At 46.5% G+C, this 12,482-nt stretch overlaps 1 long non-coding RNA gene across 1 annotated transcript; it reads right to left on the bottom strand.

Moving 5' to 3' along the window:
- Positions 1–9,362: 9,362 nt before the first annotated feature.
- Positions 9,363–11,085, bottom strand: LOC311601714. Its single transcript, XR_014780637.1, has 4 exons — positions 11,075–11,085; positions 10,716–10,774; positions 10,301–10,419; positions 9,363–9,406 (listed from the first exon to the last, which is right to left on the bottom strand). It is a non-coding gene; the product is annotated as an uncharacterized lncRNA (long non-coding RNA).
- Between the last annotated feature and the right edge of the window lie 1,397 nt (positions 11,086–12,482).

The following is a 12,482-nucleotide window of genomic DNA, read 5'->3' as shown; positions in this document are numbered from 1 at the left end:
TTGTATTCTCCCATTCTTCCCTCCCTCCCATTTTCCCCTTATTCCCCTCCCCTATGACAGTTCCTGAGGGGGATTTCCTCCCCCTGTATATGCTCATAGGGTATCAAGTCTCTTCTTGGTAACCTGCTGTCCTTCCTCTGAGTGCCACCAGGTCTCCCCCTCCAGGGAAAATGGACAAATATGAGGGGAGGGAAGTAAGTGGAATATGGGAGGGAGGGAAGAATTGGAGGATACAAGGGATGGGATAACCATTGAGATGTAACTAGAACAAATTAATAAAATTTAAAAAAAAGAAAAAAGAAAACAGCCACCATGTTCAAGTTGGCTTCATCCCAGTATTAAAGCGATGGTTCAGTATACAAATATCCACCAATAGAATCCACCATATTAGTAAATTGAAATACAAAAAGCACATGAGCATATCATTAGATGCATAAAAATCCTTTGAGAGAATCCCAAAGCCATTCATGTTGAAAGACTTGGAGTGATCACTGATACAAGGCAGATACTTAAACGTGAGAAAGGCAATATATAGCCAGCCAATAGACACCATCAAATTAGGTGGTGAGAAACGTAAAGCAATTCCACTAAAATCAGAGAGAAGACAAGTCTCGCCACTCTCTCCATATCACTAAAATAAAGTACTTGAAGTTCAAGCTAGAGCAATAAGACAACCAAGTGAGATCAAGGGGACACAAATTGGAAAAGAAAGAGTCAAGATATTGCCATTCACAGATACAGCGGTTAAAAACACTTTCAGCAAAGAGGCTAGATGCAAAACCAACTAAAAAATAATCAGTAGCCCTTCATTAAATAAACTATAAAGGGTCGAGAAGGAAATTATGGAAACAACACAATTCACAATAGACAAAAATAATGTCAAATATCTTGGTGTAAATCTAACCAACAAAGGGAAAGGCTTGTATGACAAGAACTTCAAGTCTTTGAAGGAAGAATTTGAAGAAGATAAAATAACATGGACAGATCTCCCATGCTGTTTGACCAGGAGAATAAACATACTAAAAATGGCCATCTTACCAAAAGTAATGTGCAAACTCAAAACAATTCTCATGGAATTCCAACACAATTCTTTACAGACCTTAAAAGAGCAATCCTTTACCTTACATGGGAAACAACAGGATAGCTAAAACAATTGTGTACAATAAATCCTTGTTTCACAATTCCTTGTTTCAAGATGTACTACAGAGCAATAATAATACAAAACAGTAAGGTTTTGTCCTAAAAACTAAACAAATTGTTCAATGGAATCTCATCCAAGCCCCAGAAATAAGCCCACACACCTACCAACATTTGATTTTTGAAAATAAGACAAAACAACACAACGGAAAATTGAATGCATCTCCAACCAATGCTATTGCTCTAACTAGATGTCTGCCTTGATAGGAACAAAAATGGATCAATGTTCATCATCCTGTACAAAACTCAAATCCAAGGGGATCAAAGACCTCAACAAAACTGGATACACTAAATCTAATAGAAGAGCAAGTGGGGAATGGCCTTGAACGCATTGGTACAGGAAACAACATTCTGAACAGAACTGCTCAGGCAGTAAGATCAACGAGTAATAAATGGGACCTCTTGAGACTGAAAAGCTTCCTTGAGGCAGAGGACACTGTCAATAGGATGAAACAGCAGCCTCCAGACTGCGAAAGGTTCTTCACCATTCCTACATTGGAGAGAGGACTAATATCAAAAAATATACAAAGATCTCAACAAATTAAACACCGACAAATGAAATAACCTTACTTTAAAAAAATAGGGTTCAGGGAAAAACAGATAATTCTCAACAGAGGAACATTGAATGGACGAGAAACACATTAAGAAATGGTCAACACCCTCTGGTTATCATGGAAATGAAAATCAAAATGACTCTGAGAGTCCGTCTTACTCCTATCAGAATAGCTAAGATAAAAACTCAGGTGACGGCACATGTTGGCGAAGATGTGGATCAAGTGGAACACTCCTCCATTGCTGATGGGAGTGCAAACTGCTACAACCACTTTGGAAACAATCTGGAGCACTCTCAGAAAATTTGGAATAATACTACCTCCACACCCAGCTATACGATTCCTGAGCATACACACGAAAGATGCTCCACCTTACCACAGGTGCACTTGCTCTACTATGGATCTATGCCTATGCTTTACATGCAGATTTATTTGTAATAGTCAGAATAGGAAACAACCTAACTGTCTCTCAGCTGAAGGATGGATAAAGAAAGTATGGGACATTCGTACAATGAAATACTACTCACCTGTTAAAAAACATCATGCTATTTACATGCAAATAGATGGAACGACAAAAGATCACCTGAGAGACATTGGCTATAAAAAACAGGATAACGTGGCTACAATCTACAGACCCAAAGAATTCTAAGTAATACGGAGGGCTCAAGGGAAGATGCTTGAATCTTACTCAGTTGGGGAAATAAAGTAGGCGCTGGACGAGAACGGAGGGAGGGAACTGAGTAGAAGAGGGCATGGGAATGGGACCAGGGGGGAGACTAGGAGTAGGGAGAGCCGGGGCGGGCACAGAGGGCTCCTCGAGAGAACAAAAATCAGAGGTAGGGGGCATCCTTTGGTTGTGCCAGAGACTTGGGATAGGGGGGCTCCAGGAAGTCTATTGAGGCCGTCCTCCTGAGATTCCTTCCTGCTGGGGATATGGAGCCAGATTGGCCTCCTCCTATAGCCTGGTAGGATTTCCAGGGGAGGGATAAGGACATCAAAGACCCACAGAACCATTGACGAGAGATTTGTCCCGCCTACAGCTGTGGGAATGATTGAGGGGATGGACAACCAATGCCTGGCCCTACTTGAGAACCACACCATGGCAGAGAACCAATCCCTGAGACTATGAGTGTTATTCCTCTGTGATTACACAGAGGAGCCTAGCATAGCTGTTCTCTGAGGGCCTTCAGCCATCTCCACGTGGAAGCAGACGCAGAGACCCAAACTTTAGAGTCCTATGGAAGAGCTGGGGGAAGGACTGAGGGAGCCAGAGTGGTCAAGAACAGCACAAGAAGATCTACAGAGTCAACTAAACTGTTCCCATAGGGGCTCAGAGTGACTGAACCAGCAACCAAAGAGCATGCAGGGACTAATCATGGCCCTCTGCACACATGTAGCAGATGAACAGTTTGATCTTCATTTTGGTCCTGCAACAACTGGAGCGTGGTGGGGATGGGCTTGCCACTGACTCTGATACCTCCCTTTGGATCCCATTCTGCTACTGGTCTGTTTTGTCTGGGTTCAGTGGGAGAGGGATCACCTAGCCCTTCAGCGACTTAGTGTGCCAGGACAGATAGGTGCCCACGGGGGGACCTTCCCTTTATCTGAGAAAAGGAGGGAGAATCGGGGTGGTTTTGGTTGGGGCCGGGACACTGGGAAGAGAGGAGGAGGAGGGTGCTGCACACAGGATGTAAAGTGAATGAAGGAAGGAAGGAAGGAAGGAAGGAAGGAAGGATAAATAGAAAAGAGAGGCTGAAGTGGTAAGGTTACAAGTATAGGTCATGCACAGTCCTGTGGGTGAGAATAAGAAGGAAAGGCATCGACTACACTATAATTTGTTCAAAAATGCCATAGTGACATCTCATACCTTTTTTGCTAAGTTAAAAAATATGTCTAAATTCTTATGAGAAGCATGTGTGTGTGTTTGTGTGTGTGTGTGTGTGTGTGTGTGTGTGTGTGTGTGTGTGAGAGAGAGAGAGAGACAGACAGACAGACAGACAGACAGACACTCAGAGACAGAGAGAGAGAGAGAGAGAGGGCAGAAGGCTAAGGAAGTCTTTTGACTTACATGCATGAGGATGCGAGGCCATTCCCACACTCCATGCTAAAGGCCTGGTACAAATGGTTTTGTCTGCTTATAACTCCAGAGTGGCAGAAATTGAGAGTGGTGACTCTCTGTCATTCATAGACCTGCTGGCCTAGTATGCTCGGACAGTTGGTGGCCAGTGAGGAAACCATGTCTTATAGACAAATGTGGATACAGTCTGAGAAAGAAACAGATATGGACATTTTGCACGCCTTCATGAGTGCTCAGACACACACATACAAACACACACACATACATACACTAGCAGAAACACACACACACACACACACACACACACACACACACACACACACACATATGCACACACAGCAAGAAGCTGTACCTAAACTCCCAGGTATATGTTCATGACCACACCCTAAAATAAACCTTACAAAACCACTCTTCCTTGTTGGCTTCAAATCCTTCAGGATTACATTAATTTTTACCAGAAATGTAGACAAACAACACGCTGAGTAGGCCAAAGAGTACTCGTGCTATAGAACTGGTTTATGCCACATTCTTGGTATCCAGTTCAAAGCAAGCCTTCCCCATACCTTGACCAAGGTTTTCTCCTATCTAGGTGACCTCCAGGCTCTTGCCACAGTGCTCCCACATTCTCTAAGGTGCTGTGGAATCAGCTCTGTAGCTGGCAGCCTAACAGTAGGTAGTGAATACAAGGTGCCAAAAGACATATCCAGGCCTTCAGAATCTTAGTGGAGCTGATGGGTGACAGATACCAAGCTTCAGACAAGCTAATGTATCCATGTTGTTGCAAAACACACACACAAACACACACACACACACACACACACACACACACACACACACACACACACACACACACACACACCGAGATCCACTCAGTCCTGTTCCTCTAGAAAACCCAGCATCACACACTGCGATGTTGAACTTTCCTTTACGAATTAACATTTGTCACTTGTGGGTTTTTTTTCTTTTTTCTTTTTTTGCTTGTTTATTATTTTGTTAATGAAGACTACTCATGAATTTGGTCTGTTTTCCATTTAGGTGTTTTTCTTGTTAGGGTCTGGCCACTGTTACACATACATATCTAATATTATCTCTCATAGAACACATGGTCTGGAAATTTTCTCTTCTAGTGTGAACGTTGTCAGAAATCTGGATGATTATCCCTGTACTCAAAGATACAGAGCAATCAAGTTGAAAGGAAAACTATGGCAGCCTCTAACCATTGCTGGCCTCCAGAACCACCTCTGCATTTTGAAATACCGTTGCAGCCACAATGTCCCCTGCCAGTTTCTACCTTTGTCTGTTTTCTGATACCAAAAAGAATACTTGAAGTTGGGTCTTCCTTTGTAAATACAGACATTTAATTGGGCTTATGTACAGGACCCTGGGTAGACAGAGCTCAGGTGGCAACCTCTAGTAGAATGCGGGTGCTGCTTTCCCCACAGTTAAGCTTGCAAGCAACAATGGGCACAGGCAAAGGACACAAAGCCTCCCTTCACATCAGCCCACTCTTGATCAATTTCCCTACTTCTTTCTCCTGACCCAGAGCGATTATACAAGGGCCTCGCAGCTTTGGAGATGAAAAGAAAAGCAGGAGAAGATGCCATTGTTGTAAACCACACATGTCAAAAACACACCCAAGCAATTGGAGACACAGAAAGGTGGATCTCTGTGAGTTTGATGCCAGGCTGGGCTATAAAGAGAGTCCAGGACAGACAGGGCTACACACACACACACACACACACACACACACACAAATCTGTCTTGAAAAACAAACACACAAACAAACAAAAAGAGTCAAGCACTAAGGAGGAGATAAGTATCATGGGAAAGCACTCAGCACGGTAACCCTCAGGTGATCTTGACTTCTGCACAGTAAGCATGACTGACTCTTCATTTCTCCAGAACAGAAGTAGAAGACTGATGGTAGAACATTAGATTTGGGCAAGAACCTTGTGACTGGTGGTCACTGTCTCTTCTCCCAGGGTCTCTAGTGCAGCCTGGACACGACCATGGCAGGCCATCTTAGAGGAGCATCTCAATGGGACTGCCAGCACGCAGAAGGACTGGGGGCACACCACACAGCACCCATGTCCATCTCTGGCTTGCTGGTTCACTCTTCTTCCACACAGCCAGGCAGTGTGGCAGAGATTTGGCACTTGTACCCCTGCCAAGTTACACTGCGGGCTTCTCTGGACCACAACTTTGCAACACAGTTCCAACCAACATGATCTGACTGCATGGCTACCACAAGGCCATGGTGTGGTGAAGCTGTGTGACCACAAGTGAAGCCGGGGTTCTTTGGATTCTAGAAGACCTGAGAATCATGTGGTTTGCTATGGTTTGATGATGCTGGCCATCAGATGCCGGACTGTGATGGGCTATCCATCGTGTGTTCTGTCACAGTCTTCCTCTTTATTTGGATTCAGTTATCTCTATTTTGCCTGAGCACCTTAGGTGCAGAAAAGTATGGGGCCACATCCGGATATGATTTTCTTCTAATTAGGTGGCTCCTAATTTAAAATTTTCCCACCTACCCTCTGAATAGTTTCCTGGTCAGCCCTGGCTCCCATGGATGTCAGGGTTTTAGATTTCTCCTGTTATGTGGAGGTTGACCCAGTATGGAAATGTACTTAGGAGGTCAGAACCTGTCTCAATTCTTACCCAGATGAGAGATTTTTTTATCTTATGCAAGATGTTTCCAGCAAAAGAGAATTCTGCAAATTCGGGATGTTTGTGTTCACGAGTGCAGAGTTGAATAGGCACTGCATTGCCATATCGTGACTTAACCATTTTCTGTTCCCTTGTTTTATTCTTTTGGGGTAGATGGGGCAGTAGTGGGTTTTGGTTTTGGTAGTCAATTCAAGGATCATGAAACAGATTTTGGCTGACAGTTGGAAGCAATGTGGTTACATGCCATGGCCTCAAAACCAAATTAGACAAAATGATCTTAGTGTCAGATAAGTATTTATAAGGACACTTGTTGTACAGCGGTATTTCCGTGGGTTAAACTTTTGGTTGTGACTACACTTGTTCAGTTCCTATTACAATCGATGTAGAAACCTATAGTGTAGGGGACAGGCTACATGGCCACCTTGCCAGAGCCTAGGTTCCTATTTCTCCAGCAGTCTGCCATTCACCCGAAACCAGCTGACCTTGTCATAGGTCGGCAATTAGACACCTGTTGTGGTTTATTGTGGGGGCTGGTCATTCTAGACCCCCGAGCTACTCCTTTTCCCGAAAGGCGACTGATAAGATCAGATTAAAGGCCAGCTGCCTGCGAGCAGCAGTTCCGGGAGCCTTTTCCTGACTAACCAGATGCTTCAAGACTTACCTGGAATCTCTCTCCTGCAATTATAGCAGCTGTAAAGGTAGACCCCTGCTGGAGCATTCCAGAGTTAGGTATCCACAGCAACCCTTGCTTACGCAAATACACATGCCTCTGTGCCTATATAAACTCTGTGAAAATTTTCAATAAATGGTGTTTGATCAGAATGGAGACTTGCCCCCTTCTTCGTGTCTAGTGTTCTGTCTCTATACAGGAAAATTGTCCCCCGAGAGGACACAGTTGCATTGGGTGTGAGCACATGGTTGCAAAACCATGGCGCTAGATTACTTCAATGACATGGTCAATAGGGTTATGCTTTTCACAGTATAGAGGCAATCTTTGAGTGTGGTAGTGTGGACCAGTGAAATGTAAAAGGTTAGTCTCCCTGTAAGTAATATCATAGTGGTACATGCAGCCCAACTACTAAAATGTGATTCTTGATACCGTAGTGCCAGAAGGCTAGGCCCTAGGGTCAAAGGGGGAATGTAGCTGTAATAGGCTGAGAACGTTGTGAACAGACAGTTCCTCATATGTTGCACAGTGAAGCTCTAAAGACACAATGAAAGAGCCAAGCCTTCCTAAGGACAAACAGGATGGCAGGGTCAAAACGTCCAGTCATATTTAAGCCATTTTGCTACCTGACACTGAGGGGTTGAATGTCCACAAAACAACTAAAGGGTTAAGGAAAACAGACCCATTGTGAACAGGAAAATATATATCAAACGGTGGGGTTGCCACTTTGGCTTCCTTAAGGCAAGTGTTGGGTGCAAGGCAGATGTCCCCTTGCCAGTCACCAAAGCAGAGTGTGTATGCTGAGGTGACACAGAGAGGTGGGACAGCTGCAGCCTTCACTCTCCATCAGGAACTGCAGACAGAAAGGCAAAGGCAAAGTCAGATCACAAATATGTGACAGCCTGGCTCTCTAGTCATAACATTGTGTGCCAGAAGTGTAAGAGGCTCACTGCGATGAACCAACAGACCTGTTCCTAGGTGAATGCCTTCTCTCTAGCACTGGCTCCACCATCATTCCCTGCCCTAGTTCCCATTTGGTCAACCCCAGGTACTCAGAGAGGAACCTGGCATTCCTTTATCCCCGGCCACAGAGTTACTGGGTGAGCTTACACTGCCCACCCAGATAGATCCCTGTGAGATTAAAGCACCCCAACCTCATTTAGCATCTTTCTTCAAGGATACCCACAAAGAGTGGATTCCCACTCACACTGGGCTGTTAATTGACTGTTTTTACCCAGCAGCCTTGTTTTCAAGCTTCCCTGGCTCTGAAATTCTCCTCTGAACTCACAGAACCCTTCCTGGATAGAACTCTGAGGTTTGCTGACAAAATTCAGTCTGGGAAGGTATCCATGTTCCATGTGCACAAGGAAAATATCCTGAATTGGGATGACAATCTCCCCACATCACAGACACCTATGCCCCGTGCATATGCTGCTAGGCCTTGTCAGGCTGCTGTGGACTGAGACACAGCTGCTGACTGGGAGACATCTCTCCTAGTTCTTTTCCTTCCACTGCCCTCCTGCAAGACTTTCCCACCTTTAGCACCTCACAGTTTTCTTGACTTCTGGGCACTGGCCCTCTGCTATTGAGCAAAACACTAGATAGGTGAAGACCTAAGCAGACACTGGGGTCCACTTTCTCAGTCCCATTGAGTAGTAGGCGTCCCTGGCCGACACGTGCAGGAAACCACCAGCTCTAGCTACCTCTCTCTCAGCATAAGCCCTCCAGTTTTCCCAGTCTATCCACTCCATGCCCCTCATCCAAGCAGCCACCAACCTGCTGTCCTGCAAGTCTCTTGCCACGCTGGAGGGGAGTTGTGCAGAATCAGGAGAGCCTCGGCAGCATCCATGACCCTCTGCCTGTCTACCTCAGCAGAAAAGCTGCCCTGGTTCGAGATGTCTGGGGCCCTAGAGTGGACTGCAGGGTTCGCAGGGTTCTGGTTGGAGATGTCATTGATCTGGGGTGTGCTGTCTCTTCCCACGTTGGTACTTTGAGAGTCCTGGGAACTGATGGTGGGGACCTGCAGAAAGGGGTTGTGAGAGAAGGAATTATGACAAACCATACCTCCATCCTTGATGACAGTGGACCCTTCAGCCATCATTCCGTCCCACCAAACACCCAGCTCTAGCGCTTCCCAAAGCCCACGCTCTCCCAGGACATCACCCCCAGTCATTTACCAGGAGCTGTGCTGGCCGTACTGACCGGGCAATGCAGCCGCAGGGATGCATGACCACAGAAGACAACCTGACAACGTGAGGAGAGGAAACATGGACACTAAAGGCACTGCTGACAACCCCTGCAAGCTCACAGGGAGAGCTGGGTGCTCTGCAAGGTCAGCCTGGGGGAGGGGAATATCTGAGGATAGCAGGACCAATGACACCACTGTGGTAGGACTGGAATTGTTCTGATTTCTGTATCACTGCTTCTCAGAGTCGCCTTCCACATCACTTCTCTAGGAACCACCTTTTCTGAACTCTTTCCTCCCCGGGTACAGAAAGGTGACCAAGAACTGTTCTAATCTGGAAAGCAGCAGGGAAGATGGGACCGTGGTCCTCTCAGAGACCGGCTCTGGCCTCCACTTGGCCCATGCTCTTCCTGACGGGACACGTTCTCTGTTGGCCTGCAACACTCCCCGGGGCCTCTCTGGCAGGTCCAGTTATGCCTCCAGATTTCTGCAGAGCCTCCTCCCATGCCCACTCACTCTGTGTGCAGGAATAGTCTCAGCGCACTGGGAGCCAGCTGTGTGCTGTGCGCATTGTGCCTGTCCTCCTTAATGCTGCTGTGCAGACTAGTCTCCGCAACCGCCTGCACTGAGGGAAAAGCTCACAGTGATACTTTTCCAAGTATGCCATACAGAATATAGGAAAGCCCAGAGGTCTGTGTCTTTGCAAGTCTGGCTGCAACGTTGCTCTGCTATTCCCCTGTCATTTTTTTCCTTCCTTCTTTCTTCTCTACTTCCTTCCTTGTTTCCTTCCTCCCTACTTCCTTCCCTTCCTTCCTTCTTTCTCCTCTTGCTCTGTGTCCTCTGCCACCCACATGGTCTTCCTTCTTTCTCTCCTAACCTTATCGTACTAATAACGTGATTTCTCACACAGGACAGTAAGCCAGAGCTGGCCCTGTGGGCTTTGTTGTACTCACAGACAGGGAATAAACATGGGATGCCAAGGATCACATGAGAAAGGAATGGGCATTCGATGACTGAAGATCATAGGTGAAAAGGCTGGGGGGCAGTGGAGCAGTGGCCCTTGGATGATTTCCTGCAAGAGCACACATCCTTGTTCAATATCAGGTCGGACACTCCAGAGAGAAGGGATAGGAATGTTTCCAAAACCGGAGATATGCATAAAGAATTACAGAGCTTTCCAAAACTTGATGACCGAACAATACCACGCTTTAGGTTTTCCTTTTAGGTCAGGACATACTAAGACCCAAAGGGAAGTGACTTTCCCAACACAGGAATTTGTCTAGAGACAAAGGCTTTAGGACCCAGTTGAAACGGTACGGATGGTGACTGCTGGCGTGGACTCTCTCTGGACCTGCACATTTTCCTTACCTCTGGGGGAACTGTGTGAGGCAGGACTTCAGGCTGGTAATGAAGATCCTGTTGCTCATCTGGAAGAGACCATGCAGAGATGGTGTGAGCATCCCTTCCCACCGTAGTCTCCTGAAAGCACCCACTCCATTTGAGGACTCCTGCCCCTGCCAATCTTTACCGTACCCCCTCCACAAAGTCTCCGTTTTATGTGAACGTGGGACGCGTGACACAGAATGGGCATCTTATACCTGGACAGATTCAGGTCCTGAGAAGAATTGCCTAAGGCCACATTTCTAATCGATGGCATGACTGGTGACAGAAACACTTAGGATTACTGCACCCAAAGTGACACCAAACCCCTAGCCAGACACACTGACCCACAACATCTGATGTGGTGGAACTCTCTTCAGCGTTCAGAGGAGATTTGGGGTCTTCAGCCATAGTCTCTCTCTCTGGCCTCAAGGACGGTGCCTCTGTCTCTGTGTAGCCTACACTTCTTCCACGAATTCACAGCAGTCAAGGCCCCAGCAGATTCCCTAGAGTAGGGAATGGAAGGGCTCGTGTTAGGCACACCTACAGGAGGCCTGACCTCTCTCCTATAGGTAGGGCACTCATGAGAGGAAGGCACAACTCTGCCATTTCTTGGGATCAAAGAGTTTGAAATGCACTTGACCTCTGATTGGTTCTGAGTCCATGGATGTTATGCTGTCAAGTAAACTACAGTTTCTCAGGGAGCAAGTTAGACTGACATTCTTTATTGCTCTGGTCAGTCTCCTATATCAGTTGAAGTCAGAAGTCCAGTACGAAACAGAACACATCCCTCTTCAACTTTTTCGACCAGAATGAAACACTACGCCCTGTGCCAGCCAGGAGATAGTTCCTCCGCAGGTTGTTTTTCTCAGTACAAAATACTATCACTGTGGGCTGTAGACTTTGCTCAGAGCTTAAGAGCACTGGGTGCTCTCCCAGTCGATGCATTTTCTGCTGCAACAAAAAAATATTTTTTAGACCAGAATGAAACACTATTCCCTGTGCAAGCAGGAGATAGTTCCTCTGCAGGTTGTTTTTCTCAGTACAAAATACTATCACTGTGGGCTGTAGACTTTGCTCAGAGCTTAAGAGCACTGGGTGCTCTCCCAGTCGATGCATTTTCAATCCCAGCACCCACATGGCAGCTCACAAGCCTCTGTAACTCCAGCTCCAGGGTTTCTGACACCCCCCCACCCCCCGCACACACACAGAGACAGGTAGGCAAAACCCCATTGAACAAGAAATAAAAATGAAGTCAAAACAATACACTCTCTGCTGTCATGAAAACCCATGCCTTCTGCTATATACAGCCTTTGGCCAACCTCCAAATGCTCCTCCTCAGCGCACCAATGGCACCTGAGCTCAGCTTCTTCCACGCTTTGATTGGCCCTTCTTGTGCATGTCACGCTCTACCAGTTCAAGAGCAGAGATTCTCCTCTGGAAACTCAGTCATCCCTCCCTGCCCCACCTGAGACATAAGTAGCAGAAGCTTCCCCCTGGGGTGCTGAAGCTGGGAACCCTCGCGAAAGGGCTCAGTCAGGGGGCAGGCTACATCATGGCAGCGTCTGCCTCTCTGGCCTCGCCCCTTTAGACTTGCCAGAGGAGGCAGAATGCTGAAAGATTGGGAGAGCCCAGATGAAGGGGGCAGGGATAAGAGGACTTGGAACCTAGTTTCTTTTTCTTGAAGCCAGCCTCTAGTCACCCCAGAGTCCAGCCAATCAGGATGAAGCAGTGGGCTTCTGAGGGAAGATGCAG

Source organism: Acomys minous, assembly GCF_964271855.1.
Source record: "Acomys minous genome assembly, chromosome: 7".
Lineage (NCBI taxonomy): Eukaryota > Metazoa > Chordata > Mammalia > Rodentia > Muridae > Acomys > Acomys minous.
The sequence above is the reverse complement of the archived record's forward strand: the minus strand, read 5'-3'. Positions and strand labels throughout refer to the sequence as shown.